Raw genomic sequence first — 25,764 nt, forward strand, 5'->3', positions numbered from 1 at the left:
TAAAGAAGGTTATACCAATGACCTAATATGTCCATGTATTTTTATCAAGAAAAATGGGTCAAATTTTGTGATTATTGCTATATATGTTGATGATCTTAATTTGATTGGAACTCCTGAAGAGATCCAAAAGGCTGTCGAATATTTGAAGAAAGAATTTGAGATCAAAGATTTTGGAAAGACAAAATTTTGCCTTGGTTTACAAATTGAACATTTAGAAAGTAAAATTTTTATCCACCAAACTGCTTATACTCAGAAGGTATTAAAGCGATTCCATATGGATAAAGCACATACATTAAGTACCCCAATGGTCGTCAAATCATTGGATCCTAATAAGGATCCCTTTAGGCCACGAGAGGAACATGAAGAGATACTTGATCCTGAAATACCATATCTCAGTACAATTGGTGCACTTATGTATCTTGCTAATTGCACAAGGCCAGATATATCATTTGCTGTAAATTTATTAGCAATATTTAGTTCCTCGCCTACAAAACGACATTGGAATGGTATTAAACACATTTTTTTTGTGATTATTGCTATATATGTTGATGATCTTAATTTGATTGGAACTCCTGAAGAGATCCAAAAGGCTGTCGAATATTTGAAGAAAGAATTTGAGATCAAAGATTTTGGAAAGACAAAATTTTGCCTTGGTTTACAAATTGAACATTTAGAAAGTGAAATTTTTATCCACCAAACTGCTTATACTCAGAAGGTATTAAAGCGATTCCATATGGATAAAGCACATACATTAAGTACCCCAATGGTCGTCAAATCATTGGATCCTAATAAGGATCCCTTTAGGCCACGAGAGGAACATGAAGAGATACTTGATCCTGAAATACCATATCTCAGTACAATTGGTGCACTTATGTATCTTGCTAATTGCACAAGGCCAGATATATCATTTGCTGTAAATTTATTAGCAATATTTAGTTCCTCGCCTACAAAACGACATTGGAATGGTATTAAACACATTTTTCGCTATCTCCAAGATACAATTGATCTTGGTTTGTTTTATTCAAATAAATCTAAGCCTGAGTTGCTTGGATGTGCTGATGCTGGGTATTTATCTGACCCACATAAAGCACGATCTTAGACTGGCTATCTCTTTACTTGTGGCGGAATAGCCATCTCTTGGCGTTCTACAAAACAATCCTTAACTGCCACTTCATCAAATTATGCTGAAATAATAGCAATTCATGAGGCTAGTCGAGAATGCGTTTGGCTAAGATCAATGACCCACTACATCCGAAAGAGTTGTGGGTTATCCCCCGAGAAGGAAAATCCTCCAACAATTTTATATGAAGATAATGCAGCTTGTATAGCTCAATTAAAGGGAGGATATATTAAAGGAGATAGGACGAAACACATATCACCGAAATTCTTCTTTATTCATGATTTGCAGAAGAATTGTGAGATTAATGTGATACAAATCTGATCGGATAATAATTTGGCAGATTTGTTTACCAAGGCATTACCGACTGCTACATTTCGGAAACTGGTGAAGGATATTGGAATGCGTCGGCTAAAAGATCTCATATAATGTTTGCATCAGGGGGAGAATTTATTACACAAGAATAGTGTACTCTTTTTCCTTCACTAGGGCTTTTGTCCCATTGGGTTTTTCCCTAGTAAGGTTTTAACGAGGCATATTCTTTGTGTAATGGACATCTAAGGGGGAGTGTTATGAAATAATGATAAGATGTGGATGTCCGTTGATATTCTCAAGAAGGATTACAAGATGTGGATGTCCGTTTGTATTCTCAAGTAGATAGATTCTTGTATGCTCCTTAGATTCATTAGTACATTGGATGAACCCTTTTATGGATGTACTTGAAGTATTAAATTCATGTATTTGTATTTAATAGGGTTCTTGTACCTTGATCTTGGATCACCTATATATAGGGGTGAATCCTACTTCATTTGTAACTTTGAAACCTGGAAGTACTTTGATCAGTAAAAGATAATAATATCTCTCTCCTCTTCTCACTCTACTATTCCAATCCCTACTTTTGGTAGTTTATTTTATTAGTTTCACAACACAGTTACTTTTATAGCTATGAATGTGCGATTTTTCTCCATCCTTACCTTATACCTATTATGAATGCGTAATCTTTCTCTTTCTTCATTGTGAATGCATGACTTTTCTTCTTCCTCCCCTAATTCTAGCCATTAAGTTTATTAATCCTTTGCTTTTTCCCTTTAGTAGCTTAGTATGGTTTTTTTTCCAAGTATAATTCCTTTTTATTTTTTGGTTGATTCATGGGTAAAAGTCGTTTAAGATTTTCTAAGACTTTTAATGTAATTATGCCATTAAATACTTGAATAGCGGTTACAATCATAGAAGCTATTTGTTTGAAATTCTTATTCCTATTTTCTTCTACATGGTATAAATTTTGCCTTCTTTTTCATCGTCCTATTGGTTTTGATGGTTGTCTTAGGATTCTATTATGTGATCTAAGGCACCTTTAGTTTTTTCTTTCCATTACTTTGTTTGTTTAATGTTTCTAAAAATTTCATTATTCCCCAATGAAGAACTTCCAATTGAGATGTTTTCCAATTACAAATTCATCATCTTGTCTGGTTAGTTTTATCAATAGTTATTGGAATTATTATTTTCATGTAATTAATGATAAGTTGATTAATTTATATAACTCTTATTTGTGTGTAATTTGCATGTTTTCAAGTTTTCACTCATTTTTTTAATATTTTTTTAGCAAGCAGGATTAAGTTTCAGTTTATGACTTCATTGGGTCAGAATATGCTAATTACGGTACATACATTGTTAATGTTGATGGCTTTCTTTAAATGACTAGATTGCATTTTCGTGATAGTTGTTACTAATATCATGTAAAACTTACATTAGTCTTTCTCCTTGTCTCCCATGAATTTGGAAGCAAAATTTTCAAAATACTTATAAATATCTTTTATTGGCAGGATATTTATTTAGTAAGACAATCTGAAGTTTAGTACTATAGTTATTAATTTGGGGGTAAAATATCTAGACAAAAAGATCCACTTTCTTTTTGGAATTCTAGGTCTTAAGGCACGTGACTTTCGATGCCAAGGAACATTTAAACTCAAGGCAAAATTCTTGCATTCTCTCCTACTAATGAAGCATTGATATTTCTGGGCCGATATGGTTCAATAATAGGATCAAGTTGAAAATAAGAAGACAATAAAGTATTCAAGTGCATGTAATGTAGCATATCAGAAAAGCATTCTTCTTCATAAACAGTAAGCATAGGAAACGCCATAAGTGGAACAAAAAGGAAGTTTAGTGGAATATCAAGTTAGTGATCTAAGAGTCATGTCTGTCATTGAACCTTAGAGCATTTTAGAAAGAGTAATCAATCCAGTCTTGTTGGTTATATTATGAGGAACATTATATGCTGTAAAATTACTAAAGTCTATAAAAACAAAAAAATTTCATTTTTAATAGTGATTTTGGAGTCAGAGATCACACATAGATTGCTATTGTTGTTAGTTATTTTTATGGTAGGGCTTATGGTGAAGGTCATGGCTTGGGTTGTGATTTCAATTTCAAGTGGTTCATCTTTAACTATTAAGTTCTTAACGTATTTGTTCATTTCATGTCTCATAAAATATATCCTTATTATTAGTTTTTCAATGTCGCCTGTTAAGAAAAGCACGTATAGAAATTTTCAATTGACTAACTTTAACATTACTTTTTTAAATTACTTTTTTTTTTTTAGTTTTGCAAGGACAACTTGGGTGAAGAGGGGACAAAATTTCTTGAATGGGCTTTTTTGAGTTGGCATTCTACAAATTGGATAAGTGCGTACCTATAAAAAATAGATATCATCTAGTATGATAAATGATGCAATTTCAGTTTGTCTCAACTACGACTGTGAAATATGAAACTCAAAGTTTGAGATTTTGGCTATTTTTCTAAAATAGCGTTACTATCAATAATCCAAAAAGACACTTCTATTTAATATAGTAGCATAATATTAAACTTACAAATGTTTTTTTAAAAATGTCCATTGAACAAAAGTTCATCCACAGACACCAACTCCTTTGCCTTACGCACATATTGTCCCCCTAGTAATAACATAGAAATTATCATTTTTCCATCTCTCACTTCGAAATTTTTTTGACCTCGTTGACTCGTAACAGAACAAATTTCTCATTCCAATAACCTTGTGCAATTAATGATTCTCATGGTAGCTCTTTTTTTTTTTTTGGGGCACCTTTCTTTGTCTTTTGCAACTTCCAAAACCAATCAAACAATTTAAAACCAGTTTTACAGTCTAACTTTTACCAACCGAATACTCTGTGACTCATCAGATGGACTGGTTCAATTTATTTCCCCACAACAACTCTTTTGCTCTAATTCTGACGAAAGAAAACCCCAACGTTAAAATATTCTGCTCCTGATACAAATAGCTCTAATTTTAGGATTTCTGCTACTAAGTACTTAGCAAAATTATAGAATTGAATGTGCTAAATAATCGCACAAAAAATGAACAACTCAAAATGTTATTAATATCTCAAATATCTCAAACAAACAATGAAGAAAGTCTCACAACAATAAAAATCTAAGAGTAGTCTTATGGATTCTCTATAAACTCTATATAGACTATCTTGGTAAATGCTAACACCTTGTCTAATTTGGTAAATGCTATACTAACATGTAATTAATTACAAAATAAGTTACACGACTATTAAATAAAGATTAGGGTAAAATACACGATAGCCCACGTGGTTTCGCAGAACGTCAGGTGAATCCCCTATGGTGGACCCTTTCATAGTTAAAAATGGATATGATCTTTCTGGATTAAAAACAATTGATGCGCATGTGAACCACATGTGTGTAAGTCATCTGAAAATTGGTTGTTAGATCTAAAAATTATAATTTTGTTCCGAAATTACCTTTGGTGGACAAATTCATATATGATATTAGGGTAAAATCCTTAAAGCAATTGGCAGAGAGAGAGAGAGAAAGAGAGAGAGAGAGAGAACAAAATGAACAGGTGTTATTCTTGGTTTTGATGATCACAAAAGTTCGTTTATACTGACCAAGATTGATCAGGCCTGATGGAACAAGGAAAGCATATGTTTGATTGACTCCAGTCTACGATGCTTTGGATGTGGCAAACAAGATTGAAATAATATAAATGAATTTAGTCATTGTTTTGTTCCGATCAAAGATACTGTCTTTTAAGTATGTCTAGTTTGTCATTCTTGGTACTTTGAAATGTTTATCTAACCTCCTTCAAATACAAGTGTTTCTGTCTATCCAAGAATCAGGTTCAAATATGTCATGAAATGCAAGACAACCAAAATGAGAAGCAAAAACAGGACAATCAGGTCGGACGGCCGAAAGGAAACTGTCGGACGTCCGGAAGGATCGGACGCACACCTCGGACGCATATCAACCAGATCGGACGTCCGAAAAATTCCAAGATAACTTGCTAGCTCTCGGCCTACGATCGGACGCTGTGCTGTCGGATGACAAAAATCTCATCGGACGTCCGAACTTCAACTTGGCTATTTTCGGACGATTGGTTCGGACGATGATTTGATCGTCGGACGTCCGAAAGCCCCAACGGCTAGCTGACCCTTCATCTGCCTTCTATCCGTTGGAAGCTTTAATGAAGCTCATTTCTGTTCCCCTTTAAAAACAAACTGTTCTGAACGAAGGGAGGACTTTTGCACACTTTGTTTACAAGATCTCAAGAGATATTTTAGCTAGAAAATAGTCTCCAAAGCTAGATTTGTTTTAAAGTGGTGTGAATTTCTGGTGAGCATTTCTTTTGTGATTGAAAGGATCTTTAGTGTAGCTTTGTTGAGGGTTTTCTGAGTGATTGTAAAACTTCTTAGCTTGACTAAGTGAGGCTTAGGGCAAGGAGGAAGTGCTCCCTCCATTGTACATCTAGTTGATCGTCTTCCATCAAAGAGAAGTTGCTCTTCCTAGTGTGTGGTCTTCAAGTTTGAGGATAGCTTGGTAGACACTTGGTTTGATTCCCCAATTTACTTTTCTGTTTAATAAAAATTCTCATTGCTTGTTTATACTTGTGTTTCTGATCAATATTGCTCTTGTCTTCTAATCCACTTGATTGATCATTACTAGAAAAGAAGGAAATTTTCATTTAGCAAAAATTGCCTAAATCTGATTAAGATTTTGAATAACCCAATTCACCCCCCCTCTTGGTTGTCTTTGGGACTTACAATTGGTATCAGAGCTTGGTCTCCTTGAAATTAAGCTCTAACGGCTTGGAGTAAAGATGACAACCAGTCATGCTATATTTGTTGAGGGGCAATCTGTTACTAGGCCTCCCATGTTCAGTGGCTCCAACTATGTTAGCTGAAAAGAACGGATGATTATTTTTTTGCAATCTATTGATATTGAACTGTGGTTTATTGTGAGTGAAGGACCGCATGAAGCTAACTTTCTTGATGCAGATACAGGGCTGCTTCGGCCAAAAATGAGAGCTGAAATGAATGCTCAAGACAGGACTAACCTCACATTGAATGCCAAGGCCATGAATGTTCTTTATAGTGCCTTAGATTCAAATGAATCAATTAGAGTGAAAGGCTGTAAATCAGCCAAAGAAATGTGGGATAAGTTAAGAGAAATCCATGAGGGTGGTGACAATGTGAGAGAACAGAGAAAGGCCATATTGGTCACAAAGTATGAATCTTTTAAGATTGAACCTCTTGAGGATATTGACAAAATGTTTTGCAGGTTCACTGACTTGATCAAAGATCTCGAGGTGTTGGGCAAAGAGTACACCTTGGGAGAGAAGAACAGAAAAATTCTCAATGCATTGGGCAAAGAATGGGAAAATAAAGTGACTGCAATAGAGGAGGCTAAGGATTTAAGTTCTGTGCCTATTGAATCTATCATTAACTCACTAACCTCTTATGAGTTAAAACTGAAATCTAAAGTGCAGGAGGAAGAGGATGCTAGAGCAAAAAGAAATATTGCTCTAAAGACTACTCAAAGTGAAGATGATCCAGCTCACTTGGATGATGAAGATTCGGATGGTGATGATAATGATCTTGCTCTCATCACAAGAGGCTTCAAAAGAATCTTGAATAAAAGGAAGTTCAGAAAGGGAGGACCTAGCAATCAATTCCAAAATTATTCATCAAATGCAAGGAACAAAGGAAAACAAGAATTCAACAAGAAGCAAGTGGACAAATGCTATGAATGTGGACAGCCTGGACACTATGCAAACGAATGCCCCATGAAGAAAATGAAAGATGGAAAAGCTGATCGAAAGCCAAGATTCAACAACTTCCAAATTACTTGGAATGAATGCAACTCTGAAGGGGAAGTTGAAGAAGAGGAAGAATCAGCTCAAATGGCCTTCATGGCTATTGGAGATAATGAGGTAACTTCCATACACTCTCAATCTGAAAGTGATGATGAAGAAGATGATGATCTTGAATCCTTTGTTGAAAAACTGCATAATGCTTTGAAGGAATCTTATGATAAGAACAAGCAGCTAAAACAGAAAATTGCTTTTCTCATTCATGAAAATGCATGTCTCCTTCAACAAAATAAACAACTAAAAACTGACAATGAATGTCTTGTAAGAGCCGGATTTGATGTTCAGAATGAGCTTGATAGAAAGACAAATATTTGTAAAATGCTGAAGGAAAGACATGGTGATTTAAAAAGGAGAATGGACAACTTGGATGAGACTTTGAAAGCAAGAAAGCAGGAGTTTATCAAAAGGAACATGTCACCTACACATCCTACTATTTTTCAAAGAACATTTGCACACAACAAAAATGCACATGGTTTCACAACATATAGAAAAGGTGGATTAAGATATGTCAAACCAGTACATGTTAAGGACTCTTCCATTATGTGTGGTTTTTGTTGTCAAAGAGGGCATTTGAAAAGTGATTGCTATGTGAAAAGAAATCTGAACAAAGGGATGAAATGCATGTGGTTAGTTAGATATAATGCTAACTATTATGGACCCAAAAATTAAAAAGGGTACCAAACACTTTCTCTTTTCAGGAAAAATGCTCACACAAGTCCAAATGGTTCATTGATAGCGGTTGTTCAAGGCATATGACCGGTGATCCCTCTTTGTTCATAAAGCTGAAATCAAGATCAAGTGGAAAAGTGACATTTGGTGATGATGTGAAAGCTAAAACAATTGGAATAGGTGATGTTGGTAAGGATGGTGAAACTTTTGTTCATAATGTGCTCTTAGTTGATAACTTGAGTTATAATTTGCTTAGTGTTAGTCAATTGTGTGATAAAGACTTGAATGTGTTGTTTAGAAAACATGAATGCATTGTGCTTGATTCCAAATACAATGTTGTGTTCAAAGGTAAGAGGTTCAACGACATATATATTGTGGTTCTTGATAAAATTGATTCTTCTAGCTTAACATGTCTTAAAGTTTCAAATAAAAATCCTTGGTTGTGGCATAGAAGACTTTGTCATTTTAACATGGAGTTACTAAAGGAAATTTCGAAAAAGGAGCTAGTTAGAGGCTTGCCAAAAATCAGTTTTGAAAAGGATAAAATATGTGATGCATGTCAATTTGGAAAGCAAACAAAAGTTTCTTTTAAACCAAAGAAGTGTGTATCTACTTCCAAACCTTTAGAACTCTTGCATCTTGACTTATTTGGCCCTACTCAAATCTCTAGCTTGGGTGGTAAGAAATACTATTTTGTGATTGTAGATGATTATTCTAGATACACTTGGGTAATATTTCTTGCTCATAAGGATGATGCATTCAAGAATTTCACTCCATTGTTTGCTAAAGTGCAAAATCTGCTTGGATTAAAAATTGTTAGAATTAGAAGTGATAATGGAACAGAATTCAAGTATTGTGGTTTTCCAGAATTTTGTGATCATAATGGCATAACTCATGAGTTTTCTATTGCAAGAACTCCACAGCAAAATGGTGTTGTAGAAAGGAAAAACAGGACTCTCCAAGAGGCTGCTAGAACTATGTTAAATGAATGTAGGTTGCCTAAATATCTTTGGGCTGAAGCGGTAAACACTGCATGTTATGTGATGAATAGAATTCTCTTGAGACCTATCTTAAAGAAAACTCCTTATGAGCTGATTTTTGATAAGAAACCTACAGTTGGTTATTTCAAAGTATTTGGTTGTAAATGTTTTATTTTGAATCTAAAGGAACATCTTGGTAAGTTTGATAAAAAATCTGATGAAGGAATATTTTTGGGGTATTGTGAGAATAAAAGAGGATATAGAGTTTTTAATAGAAGGACTCTTGTGATTGAAGAAGCTATACATATAACATTTGATGAAACCAATGATGATAATTCCAAAAGTCCGTGTGAGGATGATGATGTAGGTGTTCGAGCAGGAATGGAAAAGCTGTCAATTGGAAATGAAGGAAGTTCTAAACCAGCAGCAACTGAAATGGAAAATGAAGTTCATAATGATCAAGAAGAGGAAGATGAAGACAAAAATGATGATCCACTCAAAGATCTTCCCAAGGCTTGGAAATTCAGCCAAAATCATCCAAAAGAGCTTATAATTGGTGATTCATCCGAGAAGGTAAACACTCGTTCCTCATCTAGAAAATTGATTGACAATTTTGCCTTAGTGTCTCTTTTTGAACCCAAAAATGTCAATGATGCTTTAAAGGATGAAAACTGGATTTTGGCAATGCAAGAGGAACTTAATCAATTTGAGAGGAATGAAGTTTGGACACTTGTTGATAGACCTCAAAATCAACCTATCATTGGCACAAAGTGGATTTTTAGAAATAAGTTAGATGATAAAGGTGTTGTTGTAAGAAATAAAGCCAGATTAGTTGCTAAAGGATATGCACAAGAAGAAGGAATTGATTTTGATGAAACATTTGCTCCCGTAGCAAGATTAGAATCTATTAGAATGCTTCTTGCTTTTGCATGCTTTAAAGGCTTCAAATTGTTTCAAATGGATGTTAAAAGTGCCTTTTTAAATGGTTTTATTGATCAAGAAGTATATGTGGATCAACCCCCCGGTTTTGAAAATACAAAATTTCCAAGTCATGTGTTTAAACTATCTAAAGCTTTATATGGTCTAAAACAAGCTCCAAGAGCTTGGTATGAAAGACTAAGTGGTTTTTTGATTGAAAATGGTTTCAAAAGGGGTGTTGTGGACACCACACTTTTTACTAAGCAAGTGTTGAATGACCTTCTTATTGTGCAAATATATGTTGATGATATTATTTTTGGTGCTACTAATGAGTATCTATTCAAGGATTTTTCCACCACTATGCAAAGTGAATTTGAAATGAGTATGATGGGAGAATTAAATTTCTTCCTTGGACTTCAAATACATCAAGCTCTTGAGGGAATTTTTATAAATCAAGCAAAATATACCAAGGAGTTGCTGAAAAGGTTTGGCATGGAGGACTCAAAGCAAGTTGGAACTCCAATGTGCACTTCTACAAAGCTTGACAAAGATGAAGAAGGTAATCATGTGGATGAAAAGCAATATAGAGGTATGATCGGAAGCCTACTCTATTTAACCGCAAGTAGACCTGATATTATGTTTGCTGTTTGCTTGTGTGCTAGATTTCAATCTTGTCCAAAAGAATCACATTTGAATGCTGTAAAAAGAATTTTTAGGTATTTGAAAGGTACATTAGACTATGGTCTTTGGTATGCTAGATCTAATGAGTTTGCACTATACGGTTATTCGGATGCTGATTTTGGAGGTTGTCGTGTGGATAGAAAGAGTACTAGTGAAACTTGTCATTTTCTTGGAAATTGTTTAGTCTCTTGGTTTAGCAAAAAGCAAAATGCAATATCTTTGTCTACAACCGAAGCGGAATATATTGCCGCTAGTGCATGTTGTGCTCAACTTTTATGGATGAAGCACACTTTGAATGATTTTGGATTGTTGTATGACTGCATGCCTGTATTCTGTGATAATACTAGTGCTATAAATTTGACCAAAAATCCTATTCATCATTCTAGGACAAATCACATAGATATAAAGTATCACTTTATTCGTGATCTTGTTCAAAAAGGTGACATATGTGTAAATTATGTTTGTTCTAAAGATCAATTTGCTGATATTTTTACCAAAGCTCTGCCATTAGATCAGTTCATTCATCTAAGATCAAAATTAGGAATAATCGAAAAATCATCCTAAAATTTCTCAAAGTCTTCGGACGTCCGAAAGAAGATGAACGGACGTCCGATGATGTTCTTCAGCCATATTCCAGAATTGCGCCTGTTCGGACGCAACTGTCGGACGCACAACTTCGTTCGGCCGTCCGACAGTGCAACGGCTCACTTTTTAAATTAACTTTCTCCCTTATTTGCTTCAAACTCTTCTTTTCTATTTCCTCTCGGACGAAAACCCTCTCATTTCTCACTCTCAAATTCATACCATTCTGAAGCTCTCATTCCCAAATTGACTCAAACAAAACTTTTCCTGATTGATTGCGATTCATTTCTCCTAATTATTTCATCGAATCGCAAAACATTTCGTAAATTCCCAAATTTCCCTCAAAACCCTACTTTCTCATAACCGCTCTGTCAAATCTTGTTCAAGGACTTTGTGTCCCAAAATTTCTGTGCGATTCACTTCCCTACTGCTGTGTGCATCATTTGCATCCCTCATTCCACACATTTCGCACAATGGTGAATCTAAGGGGAGGAAAAGTTACTGCCGGACGCAAGCATCCACTCAGGGATGAGGATGAGAGTCTTCCCACTGTCAAACGGACATCCAAACGCTTCAAAGGAGGAGCTATCAAGGGTCAAATGTCACGGCTTACACCACAACCCTCCTCTCAGCCTGAATCTGGACAGGGGACATCTTCTCAACCGCCTCCAAAATCAGCCCCTCCTCCTACATTCTTTGATGATGCTGCGAAAGACAAATACTCCTGGATATCCCAGAAGGGTGTCATCCCTCAAAGAACTGTAAACCCCTCTGAATTTCGCTCCATAGGTTTAGAATCCATTCTGAGTCTATTTGCTTTCCAGAAATGGTCACATCTTATTTCTATGCCAAATGTCTACTATCCTGATATGTTGCATCAAATTTTTGCCAATCTAAGGAAAGGTTCTGACCCAACTGAAATATTTTCCAGGGTTAATGGGGTAGACTTAATCATTGACTCTGAAATTGTGAACTCCATTTTAAATACTACCATTGAACGTTTATGCAAAGATAAGATTGCTAATTTCTTTTCCTATGAAGAGCTCCCGACTGTGGCAAATCATTTTGATGGGACAAAAATGTTAACCTATTTCAAAAGAAGTTTTTCCTCACCTGCTGATGCTAAATTGAATGATCTGGCCCCTGTGAATTTAATTGCTTTTTCTATCATTTCAAACCTGCTTGTGCCTACTGATGGCCATAGAACTGATGCAAACAAAATGGAGTTATACCTCTTTTATTGTTTTCAAGAAAAAATTCGTATTGATTTTGGTTTTGTCATGTGCAAGTTCTTACTTCGCTATGCCACTGATTCTCGCAGAAAATTATCTTATGGAAAGTTTCTTCAAAAGATTTTTGAGTTTAACAAAGTCCCTATTCTAGGTGTTTGTCCTAAAGAAGCATCTTCTTATGCCTTTACAAAAGGGTATTTTGAAAGGAAAAATCTTGTTTTCAAAGATAATCTGTGGGCTTATAAGGGTGCATCTTCTAGTGAACTTAGGTCTAAGGCTGCACATGATCCTTCATCTATTCCACTCACTCCCATTCATCCTAGGAAATCTGCCTCTAAGGCATCTTCCTCTTCCAGTGATGAAGTAATTGAGCTCATTCGTGAACTCAAACAGCATGTTCTTCTTCTAGAACATGGTCTAATGCTCACTATGTCCTCTGAGCAACAAACTGCCTTCCTAGACAAAAAGAACCTCCTGTTTCCCCCCCCTGTAGTTGAGGAAGTTTCCCATGACAAAGAGTCACACCCCACTGATCCAAGTTCATCAATTCCGGATCCTGGTTCTTCAATCCCTGTGACTCCTCATGGCACCTCTACATCAGATAAAGGCAAGGCACCAGTTGAAGAGGCTGCTGAAGATGATGAAGAAACTGAAGAGGAGGATCTTGATCAATATCAGCTCTCTCGGAGGACACCTGGATCCACTTAGTTCATCATTTAGGACATTTGCATTTTGTTTGTCTCTTTTATGTTTTCGTGGTATTCAACAATGAATATGTAATGTAATGGATATTTTAAGTTTCGTTTTGGATGTTTAAGTACTGTTTTGATGGATGTCTGAATATTTTGATGAATGATTGTCTATTCTGCTTATGTGAATGTAATGAATTTGTGGATTGTCTATTCTGATTGATGGTCTAAGTTTTGATGTGTGAACTTGTCTAAATTTGTGAATTTGTGGATATGTTGATGTGATTGGTTGCCCGTTTGTGATGACAAAAAGGGGGAGATATGGTATCAAATGATTGGATTGAGTGATGATTGATAATTGGTGATGTTGGCATGATTGATGATTGGTGATGTTAGGATATGTTGGATTGATTGTTTAAATTTGGAGTGGCTGATATGCTTAATTGTTTAACTCGGATGGGCAGCTTTGTGAGGGGGAGTTTTTCAAAATTTTCAAATTTTGTGATTCACTAAGACAGGGGGAGTTCTTGTCTATTTTGAAAGGGGGAGTTTTCATTGCAATCATAAAATTTCATTTCAAACTTTTGTTTTGTCATCATCAAAAAGGGGGAGAATGTTATTCTTGGTTTTGATGATCACAAAAGTTCGTTTATACTGACCAAGATTGATCAGGCCTGATGGAACAAGGAAAGCATATGTTTGATTGACTCCAGTCTACGATGCTTTGGATGTGGCAAACAAGATTGAAATAATATAAATGAATTTAGTCATTGTTTTGTTCCGATCAAAGATACTGTCTTTTAAGTATGTCTAGTTTGTCATTCTTGGTACTTTGAAATGTTTATCTAACCTCCTTCAAATACAAGTGTTTCTGTCTATCCAAGAATCAGGTTCAAATATGTCATGAAATGCAAGACAACCAAAATGAGAAGCAAAAACAGGACAATCAGGTCGGACGGCCGAAAGGAAACTGTCGGACGTCCGGAAGGATCGGACGCACACCTCGGACGCATATCAACCAGATCGGACGTCCAAAAAATTCCAAGATAACTTGCTAGCTCTCGGCCTACGATCGGACGCTGTGCTGTCGGACGACAAAAATCTCATCGGACGTCCGAACTTCAACTTGGCTATTTTCGGACGATTGGTTCGGACGATGATTTGATCGTCGGACGTCCGAAAGCCCCAACGGCTAGCTGACCCTTCATCTGCCTTCTATCCGTTGGAAGCTTTAATGAAGCTCATTTCTGTTCCCCTTTAAAAACAAACTGTTCTGAACGAAGGGAGGACTTTTGCACACTTTGTTTACAAGATCTCAAGAGATATTTTAGCTAGAAAATAGTCTCCAAAGCTAGATTTGTTTTAAAGTGGTGTGAATTTCTGGTGAGCATTTCTTTTGTGATTGAAAGAATCTTTAGTGTAGCTTTGTTGAGGGTTTTCTGAGTGATTGTAAAACTTCTTAGCTTGACTAAGTGAGGCTTAGGGCAAGGAGGAAGTGCTCCCTCCATTGTACATCTAGTTGATCGTCTTCCATCAAAGAGAAGTTGCTCTTCCTAGTGTGTGGTCTTCAAGTTTGAGGATAGTTTGGTAGACACTTGGTTTGATTCCCCAATTTACTTTTCTGTTTAATAAAAATTCTCATTGCTTGTTTATACTTGTGTTTCTGATCAATATTGCTCTTGTCTTCTAATCCACTTGGTTGATCATTACTAGAAAAGAAGAAAATTTTCATTTAGCAAAAATTGCCTAAATCTGATTAAGATTTTGAATAACCCAATTCACCCCCCCTCTTGGTTGTCTTTGGGACTTACAACAGGTTTCTGGGAATTTTGCTTGAGCCAAGGACTCATGTTCGAGTTAAGCACCTGAGCTTGATAAGGGCTTGGCTCGTGTTCGAGTTAAGCACCTGAGCTCGATAAGGCTTGAAAACAGCTCGACACTGTTTTCAAACTTGATCGAGTCGAGCTCCAGCAAAGCCAATATTTTATTGAATCGAGTTCGAGTTGGAGAAATTGAGTTTGAGCTAGAGGTTGAGTAGCACTATTCCTCTTCAAATTCGAGTTCAAGCACAGTGCTACTTGAGGTCATTTCGACTTGACTTGATAGCGCTCCCAAGGTTTGTAATAGGTTTAAATATATATTTGTAGCTAAGTTATAATATATTTTACTAAACACTATTGAAACCTGCACTTTAATAGTTAAAAATAATTTTATTATGTAATTGTTACATACAGATCTTTTTGTTAATTTTTATGAGGATCAACAGAGACCCAAAATGTCGTACTTAGCCTATGAAAAATGTGCCTTTGCTTTTTTTTTTTGGAAAATTTGCCAAATTGGTTCCTAACATTTACCAAAAACACATTTTTAGTCCCTAACATATAAAATTAGCCAAAATTATCCCTCACATTTAAATTGTGATCCAATTTGGTCATAATGCTCGTTTTTGCTCATTTCTCTGGCTAAAAATAGCATGCCTCTCTCACGTGATCATATTTTTAGGGGCAGAACCGGAAAACATATTTCATTACCGATTGAAAGTAAAAGAATAGGGGACCACTTGACTTTGTCAGCAGGCAAAGCATCTCCAGCTGCAGCACCACCTTCCCGGACACCCACCTACTCCTCATCCTCCTCCTTGACTAGTTGTTGTTGTTGTTGTTCCAGCTCAGCAGCAACGGAAGACGGAGGAGGAGGAGGAGCAGCAACAGCAGCAGTAGCCTGTGATCCTGTTAACTTGGCCAGTACGACAAAAGACATCCCTCCAAGGACATTGTTTAAGCACCTCAAAACGACGACGGAGCTTTTGAAGAGAAAAGAGGGAAGGCCCTTGGCAAGCAGAAACTCGATGCCGTTGAGGGCTTGGTATCTGAAGTTGCTGCTGACGCCCATGTGGACGGCCCAGGTGAGAGCGTTCAAAGGCGTCGGAGGAGGCTTGTTGGGGGTCTAGAAATTGGGATCCATCTTCTTCCTCATCTTGATCAGGGCATTGGAGATGGCAGTTCCCACGAGTCCGACGGCGAAGCCCACAACTGCAAAGAGGGTGCCTTTGTACACAAAAGTCCCCATCTAACTGAACACGCCGTAAGCCCCGGGCTCGAACATGTGGGAGGACAGGCAGCGAAGATGGAGGGGAGGCGGCCAGAAGAATGAGCGCCCCCAACCCCCGCGGTGGGTGCCAGGAGATACTTGAGCGGGAAATTGAGAATGGAGCTGACGACGAGGGTGGAGAAAACGAAATTCAATTCATTAAGGCCGAAATTAGGACGAGATGCCATGTCCCCAAGCACGCAGGCCGTCAAACTCTACAGCTTTGTCGTCGTCATCATCATCACTAACATTTCCAAGTTATGCTTGTTAATTAAGGGATGCAATTTAGGGTTTCTTGAAACTATAATTTGAGGGGGAAAGGTGAAAAGGGGGTGGTGGTCCCCTATCCTTTTACTTTCAACCGGTAATGAAATGTATTTTCCGGTTTTGCCTCTAAAAATATGATCACGTGAGAGAGGCGTGCTATTTTTAGCCGGAGAAATGAATAAAAACGAGCATTAGGACCAAATTGGATCACAATTTAAATGTGAGGGATAATTTTGGCTGATTTTATATGTTAGGGACTAAAAAATATTTTTGGTAAATGTTAGGGACCAATTTGGCAAATTTCCCTCTTTTTTTTGTAATTTAACTTTGAAACTAGACCATAAGAACGTTTCATGCTATATAACTATAATTATAGTAATTTTCTTTTGAAACATTTGACAAGTAATTATACATCTTCAAATAATAATTAAAAGGATAAGTGAAACTAATACACTAATTTGATTGTCGTTGTAGTGTATAAGCAATAGACTTCAACTTGCCAAGGAGGCTTGGATTAATGGCTAAAATTAAAACCCAGGACTTAGAGGTCCTAGGTTTAAATCTCTTTTTCCCCATTTTTCTTTTTTAAATCTCACTCTTCCCTTAAAAAAAGAGAAAAAAAAGTTATGGACCTCAACTAAAGTAATTATCAATATGACATTTTTGCTCATCTATTGTATATCCTTTTTCTTTTACTAAATTAAAAATAAGAAAATATAATTAGATATAATAATTAATAAAGATGTAGGTAATTAGTCGTAACTAGATTGCACTACTTTTTAGTAGTCACTTTTAATAACAATTCCATTTATTTTTTCTTATTAATTTCAGAAATAAAAATATAAATAGTTAAATTAATTAATGTTTAATTCATTCTCGGTTATTTTTGTTCAGAAGCACTTTAGGTTTCAACTGCTTCTTGAATTTCAATTGTCTCCTTAGGGACAAGATAGTTATTTGAATATGGGGTTGACAAATATTTCTTGCATTGGGTACAAGTTATTGAAGATTCAAGTTTTTGTTAAATGATGTTGTTAACCCTTCTGATATTAAGGTTTAAAAGCTTGTTGGTCTTTTCGTAAATTTGTCCTCTGCTCTATTGAACGAGACTAATTAGCATTCTAGTGACTATTACCTCAATTAACTTTACCATGTCCGAAGGTTCCCTTTCTTTTACTTCCGTTACTGCTCTGTTCGTTCTATATGCTCCATCTTTAAAATTTTAATTCGAAAAGTTTAGGGGCGCTTTCTATAATTTGACTTCTTAATGATTGTGTATAGGTTTGTAGTTGTTCCAGCAATGGTTTCTTCAAGTTATTTTTGTTGGAAAACTGGAAAAATCCAGTGCAGAGTGAATGAGAAAATTGTTCTCATAATGGCACTCTTTGAAAGAATCCAAGGATAATTATCTTTCATTCATGTACCTGAAGATTCATGTACCGAGGATTCATCTACTTAATTATTGATACATGTTTTGGAGTTGTCTTATATAATCAAAGGTATTCCAAATACAAATACATGTATGTACATGAATGTGGTACTTTGATAAATGTGAAGATAATTCAATGGATTTTAACACTTGTTGCCAATTTCTACAATCACCCTTGGCCAGCATCTATAAATAGATAACTCTCTTTTTGTTTCAAAAAAAAACATCGCTCTCTCTATGTTTCCTCCTTGCATCTTCATCTTTTATAGTGTTCCATATTGCTCTAGTTTGAGTTCGCTGTGATGAAGAAAGTTTGGTGCTAACTTATTCACCGTTAATCCGTTGTATCCTGGGAGACAGACGCCTACTTAACCTCAAGCACTCAACCTGTAGGGGGCGAATCTGTTTTAAGGAAATTGTGCTCACAAGCCTCGGATTGTTATTTTCTATCTCCACTCTTTTTTCTGTTTATATTTATTCTTTCCTATATTGTACCAGCCTACTACTTTTACTAATAGTCTTAAAACAGATTCTGTTCTCAATGGCTGACAATACAGGAAGAGAAACCAACATTTCTACTTCTGATGCCTCTGCCTCTGGCACTATTGTGAAACAACCTGAAGGAAAGATTACTCCTATGGTTTCTACTAACCATAGTGAGAAACCTGAGAAGTTCCATGGCTTGAACTTCAAGACATGGCAACAAAAGATGTTGTTCTATTTGACAACATTGAATCTCTCAAGATTCTTAAGTGAGGATGCTCCAAAGCTGCCTGAAGGCTTAACTGATGCACAAGCTGTCAGTGCTATTGATGCTTGGAAGTACTCTGATTTCCTTTGTCAAAATTATGTCATGAACTACTTGCATGACTCGCTATATAACGTGTATCAAGTACACAAGACGGCAAAGGCATTGTGGGAATCCTTGGATTGGAAATATAAAACTGAAGATGCCGGGGCAAAGAAATTTGTCGTTGGAAAATTTCTAGACTATAAAATGGTGGATTCCAAGACTGTTATCAGTCAGGTGCAAGAAATTCAAATTATCTTGCATGAGATTCTAGCTGAAGGCATGATTTTGAGTGAAACCTTTCAAGTAGCTGCTGTTATTGAAAAGCTACCTCCTGGGTGGAAGGATTTCAAGAACTATCTCAAGCACAAGCGCAAAGAGATGAGTATGGAGGACCTTATTATTAGACTTCGAATTGAAGAAGACAACAGGGGTTCTGATTGCAAGGCAATAAATTCTTTTGATGCTAAAGCAAATATTGTAGAGTATAAGCAAGAGAAAAACTCCAAAGGCAAAAAGCCAAATCGAAATTTTGGGGCAAAAGGGAAAATCTCTAAGCAGAAATTCCAAGGGAAGTGCTTCAACTGTGACAAAAAAGGTCACAAGTCCACTGAATGTAAGCTTCCAAAAAAGAAGAAGCATGAAGCGAATTGCTTGATAGAATCGAGGGAGACATGGAAAACATGAACCTGACTGCTATGGTTTCTGAAGTGAATTTGATGGGGTCAAATCCGAAAGAATGGTGGTGGATTGACACTAGAGCCACAAGACATGTTTGCACAAACAAAGACCTGTTCACTACCTTCGAAAAATTTGAAGGGGAAAAAATGTTCATGGGGAACTCTGCCTCATCTGCTATTGAAGGTCAAGGTAAGGTGTTGCTAAAGATGACTTCTGGCAAAACATTGACTTTGAACGATGTTCTGTATGTGCCAGAAATCCGCAAGAACCTTGTTTCTGGATCATTGCTGAACAAGCATGGCTTTCGCATGGTTTTTGAATCGGATAAAGTTATATTATCCAAATCTGGAATGTATGTAGGGAAAGGATATACAACCGATGGGCTGTTCAAATTGAATGTAATGACTATTGTGAATAATAAGAATAAGTCTTCTGCTTATTTGCTTGAGTCTTCCAATTTATTGCATGGTAGACTAGGTCATGTTAATTATGATACTTTGCGTAGACTAATTAACTTGGATCATATTCCTTCCTTTCAAATCAATTCAAACCATAAATGCGAGATTTGCGTAGAAGCAAAATTAACAAGGTCATCTTTCCAAACAATTGAAAGAAACACCGAACCCCTTGAATTGATTCACACAGATGTCTGTGATTTGAAATTTGTTCAAACAAGAGGTGGTAATAAATATTTTATCACTTTTATTGATGATTGCACAAAATACTGTTATGTGTTTTTGCTCAAAAGTAAAGATGAAGCCTTGGAAAAATTCATTCTCTACAAGAATGAAGTTGAAAATCAACTTAACTGGAAAATTAAAAGGTTAAGAAGTGATAGAGGTGGTGAATATGAAACACCTATTGGTGATTATTGTGCAAAATATGGAATTGTTCATGAAGTAACTGCACCTTACTCACCACAATCAGATGGTGTTGCTGAACGGAAAAATCACACATTAAAGGAAATGATGAATGCGATGTTACTAAGTTCAGGATTACCTCAAAATATGTGGGCTGAAGCTATTTAATTTGTCAAGCAATTACCTTTTAAATAGGGTACCCCGGAAAAAACAAGATAAAACTCCTTATGAGTTATGGAAAGGTAGGAGACCATCCTACAAATACTTGAAAGTGTGGGGGTGTCTTGCAAAAGTGGCTATTCCAACACCAAAGAGAATAAAGATAGGTCCTAAAACTCTGGACTGTATCTTTATAGGCTATGCACATAATAGTGCTGCTTATCAGTTTCTTGTGTATAATTCAGAAATTTCGGATATACACAAAAATATGATAATGGAATCAAGGAATGCTTCATTCTTTGAAGATGTGTTTCCTTGTAAATCGAATGGTGCATCAAGTTCATCAAAACGAACACATGAAGTCATGAGTCAAGAAAAACATGATCATAACTTGATTCAACAAGATGAACCGAGACGTAGCAAAAGGGCTAGAGTGGAAAAATCATTTGGAGATGATTTTACAACTTTTCTATTAGAAAAGGAACCACAAACCTATATAGAAGCTGTAAATTCTTTTGAAGGTTTTTTGTGGAAAGAAGCAATAAAAAGTGAGGTTGATTCTATTTTACAGAATCACACATGGGAGTTAGTGGATCTTCCTCCTGGTTGTAGACTTTTAGGATCCAAATGGATCTTTAAAAGGAAAATGAAATCTGATGGCTCTATCGATAAGTACAAAGCCAGACTTGTAATCAAAGGATACAAGCAACAAGAAGGTTTGGATTATTTTGATACTTATTCTCCTGTTACGAGAATAAATTCTATCAGAATGATTCTTGCTACCGCTGCATTGAGAAATCTAGAGATACATCAAATGGATGTAAAGACGGCTTTCTTAAATGGTGATTTAGATGAAGAAATCTACATGGAGCAACCTGAGGGTTTCATTACTCCGGGAAAAGAAAATAAAGTTTGTAAATTAGTAAAATCATTGTATGGACTAAAACAAGCGCCAAAGAAATGGCATGAAAAGTTCGACAATGCAATGATAACTAATGGATACAAAATAAATGAGTGTGACAAATGTGTCTACACTAAAGAAACATAACATGACTATGTCATCTTATGTCTTTATGTAGATGACATACTTATTGTTGGTAGTAATGACAAAATGGTCAAGTCTACCAAAGACATGTTAAATTCAAAATTGAACATGAAAGATATGGGGCTTGCTGATGTAAGTTTAGGAGTTAAAATTACAAGAATATCAGACGGCTTGGTCTTGAGCCAAACTCATTATGTGGACAAGATTCTGGAAAAATTCAATAAGAATGATTCTGGAATTGCAAGAACTCCATTAGACAATAGTTTCCATCTATCTAAGAATAGAGGAGAGAGTATTTCTCAAGTAGAATACTCAAGAATCATTGGAAGTCTAATGTATCTAATGAGTTGTACTAGACTTGACATTGCATATGTAGTGAGCAAATTGAGCAGATTTACAAGCAATCCAAGCGCTGATCATTGGAAAGCAATTTTAAGGGTGCTTAAATACCTACGGTACACTCGGAACTATGGACTGCATTACACTAGATACCCTGCTGTTCTAGAAGGGAACGCTGATGCAAATTGGATATCTGATATAAAAGATTCAAAATCCACAAGTGGATATGTGTTCACACTTGCCGGTGGGGCAGTATCCTGGAAGTCTTCTAAACAAACTATTGTAGCTAGATCTACAATGGAATCTGAGTTCATTGCCTTGGACAAATGTGGAGAAGAAGCTGAATGGCTACACCATTTCCTTGAGGACATTCCAAAATGGGAAAAACCTATGCCACCAATATGTATTCACTGTGATAGTCAATCAACAATTGGAAGAGCACAGAATAACATATATAATCGTAAGTCCAGACATATACGTCGTAGGCATAATACCATTAAACAACTACTCTCAACAGGAGTTATCTCTATTGATTATGTGAAATCAAAGGATAACATAGCGGATCCGCTAACCAAAGGATTGAATAGAGAGTTGGTTGCAAAAATGGCAAAGGGAATAGGACTAAAGCCCATGGAAGGCTAAGTGTTATAAAGGAAACCCAACCTAGCTGACTGGAGATCCCAATGTCTAGGTTCAAAGGGACAACCTAATTATAAGGACTTAGCATAGTCATTGTGGGGGGATATCCCTAGACCCATTCCATGATGAAACAATAACGCAAAGGAGAATTAAGGATAGCACAATGGTGTGCTTTAATGATTCTTAAGTGAAGTAATTAATTACTTGAGACTTAAGTAAATCGCCTATGTGAGAGTGAAGTGGGGCCGCTTCAAAAGAGAATTGTTTAGGGCTCAATTCTTAAAAAACTCTTGCTGAACCAGGTTGATGTTCATGGCCAAAACGAACATAACTATGAGAACTGAACTAATGGAGCATGATTCTTGTGTGAAATATATGGTCATTTACACTGAAAAGCGGGACAGTTCAAAGACATCATGTCTACTGGATTGCTAGTAAAGTAAGTGTATTTCACAAGAGAAGGTTCAAAGGGTAACACCAACCTATCTTATGCAGGTTTCAGTTGTGGAACACTACTATAGAGTCAAAACTCAAAACAATTTTTCATTCATGTGGGGGATTGTTGGAAAAATGGAAAAATCCAATTTAGAGTGAATGAGAAAATTGTTCTCATAATGGCACTCTTTGAAAGAAGCCAAGGATAATTATCTTTCATTCATGTACCTGAAGATTCATGTACCTAGGATTCATGTACTTAACTATTGATACATGTTTTGGAGTTGTCTTATTGAGAATACATGTATAATCAAAGGTATTCCAAATACAAATACATGTATGTACATGAATGTGGTACTTTGATAAATGTGAAGATAATTCAATGGATTTTAACACTTGTTGCCAATTTCTACAATCACCCTTGGCCAGCATCTATAAATAGATAACTCTCTTTTTGTTTCAAAAAAAAACATCGCTCTCTCTATGTTTCCTCCTTGCATCTTCATCTTTTATAGTGTTCCATATTGCTCTAGTTTGAGTTCGCTGTGATGAAGAAAGTTTGGTGCTAACTTATTCACCGTTAATCCGTTGTATCCTGGGAGACAGACGCCTACTTAACCTCAAGCACTCAACCTGTAGGGGGCGAATCTGTTTTAAGGAAATTGTGCTCACAAGCCTCGGATTGTTATTTTCTATCTCCACTCTTTTTTCTGTTTATATTTATTCTTTCCTATATTGTACCAGCCTACTACTTTTACTAACAATTTTCAGTGTATTCGATCTCTGATTTTTTTGCTTCCTCTAATAAATTTCATCAGTTTTGTATTTTTGGCATTATAATTTAGGTGTCTGGAATGGTATTTCCCTAGTGTTTCTTCTTGTTTCATCTTTGCTTCATCTTTTATTCTTTGCCCAATTGTTCTATTGCTTGGATTATATGAAAAGTTTTATTTTTTGATTCATCGTACTATTTTTTTTAGGTAGGATGATTCTTAGTTCTGTGAGTTTGATGTGTTTTCTATCATACAATGGTACGGATGATAAATATATTAAATTTAAGATTAATCAATGACTTGTTCTTAAAACTCAATTATTGATTCTTCTCTCTTTGATATTTTGTCATATAGGTCAAAGAACTTGGACTATTGAACAGTGCATTACGAAGAAGGTATGGTGATCTGGTGCTTGACTCTTTAGTTGTTGAATTTATGTTTTTTAATTGCTGATAAGTTGATAATCGGCGATTTATATAGTGTATTAGGTGTTGTGGATTATTGAAATTCCGTTTTGGCGTATTTAACACAATATCTTAGTCTTACTATATTTTGTCTTTATTTCACAACTTTCTGATATAGCTTAATTTAGTGTAGATTTGCTGATTATTTAGCTGAGATTTGCTGGCTATTGCTTATTAATTTTTTTTGTACAACAAATTCTGGATTATAGTCCCTTGCTTGTATACTTAAATTTATGCTTAGTGAACCTGGGAATTTGCTAGAATTAAAATTACAAAAGCTATCAAAAGTTAATAGAAAAGTATGTGTCGCTATCTCACGTGCAAAAACAAATATGAGGGCATAAGTGGCATGAAGCAGCTTAATCGACTATGGCAAAGGTAATGGTAGCTTGATCGACCCTTTTCCGTTCCCTTCCCTTTGAAGTAGCTTCACTAATAAAAAGACAAAAATAAGTGGATTAAGCACTTCCCTTGGATAAAATGCCTCGTCACATGGCATAAGTAAAAGTTTCAAGAAAAAAGGTGGGGCAAGTTTTTATTTTCTTCAAAATTTATGGTTATCAACTTAATGGTATATATAGCCATAAAAGTTGGCACTTTTCAATTTTTTTATTGTTAGATTAAAAAATAGTTTTCGTAAAATCTTCACCTCATTTTCTCTCTCTCCAAAGGAAAAGTTCAACAAATGATAATTTTTGGGGTTAAATTTGGCACTTCACGATTCACCAATCATCTAGCCAAATTTTTACCATCTTCTAGTTGAGTCAGGACCACAAGGGGGTTGTGTAGACATTTTTAAGCAATAGGGAGATTTCCTGAATTTCGTGCAAATCACAGGGGGATTTTTCGAATTTTACCCTAACAAAAATAATTTTCAGTAAAATTAAATGTTTGGATAATTAATGACTAAGATCCAAGTTGCGATACAAGAAGTTCTAAATAACCAAAAAAGAGAAAAAGATTTGCCTTCAAACAATGGATTTTGAGGTAGAGTAAATGCTTGAAATAAGTTCAGTGGAGTTAGTAAGATTAATTCTTGATGGGAATTAATGCTTTTGGTGTTTGGATTTTACTAGTACCTCAACCATTTTTATCTAATTTTGGTCAATTCAGTATTAATATAATTGAACTAGTGTTTGAATTTTTTATTGTTTGTATTTTGTTTCCTATTTGTAGTGTTTGCTTAGCTACTATTTTAAGATTATGTCAATAGTATTTAATAAAGATATAGTATAAGTTTTTGTTTAGTTAAAGATACACTGAATAACAATTGTATACTAACATTAACGTAGTTATTCAGCGAGCAGCAAGTCTTTTCTTCTGGTAAAGTGCAGATTGGCTCAGGTGGTCAATAAGGGTCTAAATGATGAGCAGATTGCTTTCTTACAAGCAGAGGTGACTCTAGAGGAGATTCAACGTGCTATGTTTAGTATCAAGGAGCATAATGACCCTAGCCCTGATGGTTTCACAGTCGAGTTCTGCAAACTTATCTGGGAGATGATTGATGCTGAGGATAGGTAACTGAGGTAGTAGAATTTTGCTTTGCTAATCAGTACTTATATTATCCTTTATACAGTACTGTTTTGTCTTTAATCCCTACAGTTGACAGTGCTGATTCTATGAGGAACTTTGGACCTATTGCATGTTAAGATGTGCTCTATACATGTCTCTTAAAGATCCTTACACATAGGTTGAAGTGTGTTCTGCCTGAATTAATTAGTACATCGTAGAACGC

General features: G+C 35.8%; 1 pseudogene; it reads right to left on the reverse strand.

Moving 5' to 3' along the window:
- Positions 1-15,677: 15,677 nt before the first annotated feature.
- On the reverse strand, positions 15,678-17,568 carry LOC113750653 (annotated as a pseudogene).
- Positions 17,569-25,764: the final 8,196 nt, after the last annotated feature.

Source organism: Coffea eugenioides, chromosome 10 (genome assembly GCF_003713205.1).
Source record: "Coffea eugenioides isolate CCC68of chromosome 10, Ceug_1.0, whole genome shotgun sequence".
Classification (NCBI taxonomy): Eukaryota; Viridiplantae; Streptophyta; class Magnoliopsida; order Gentianales; family Rubiaceae; genus Coffea; species Coffea eugenioides.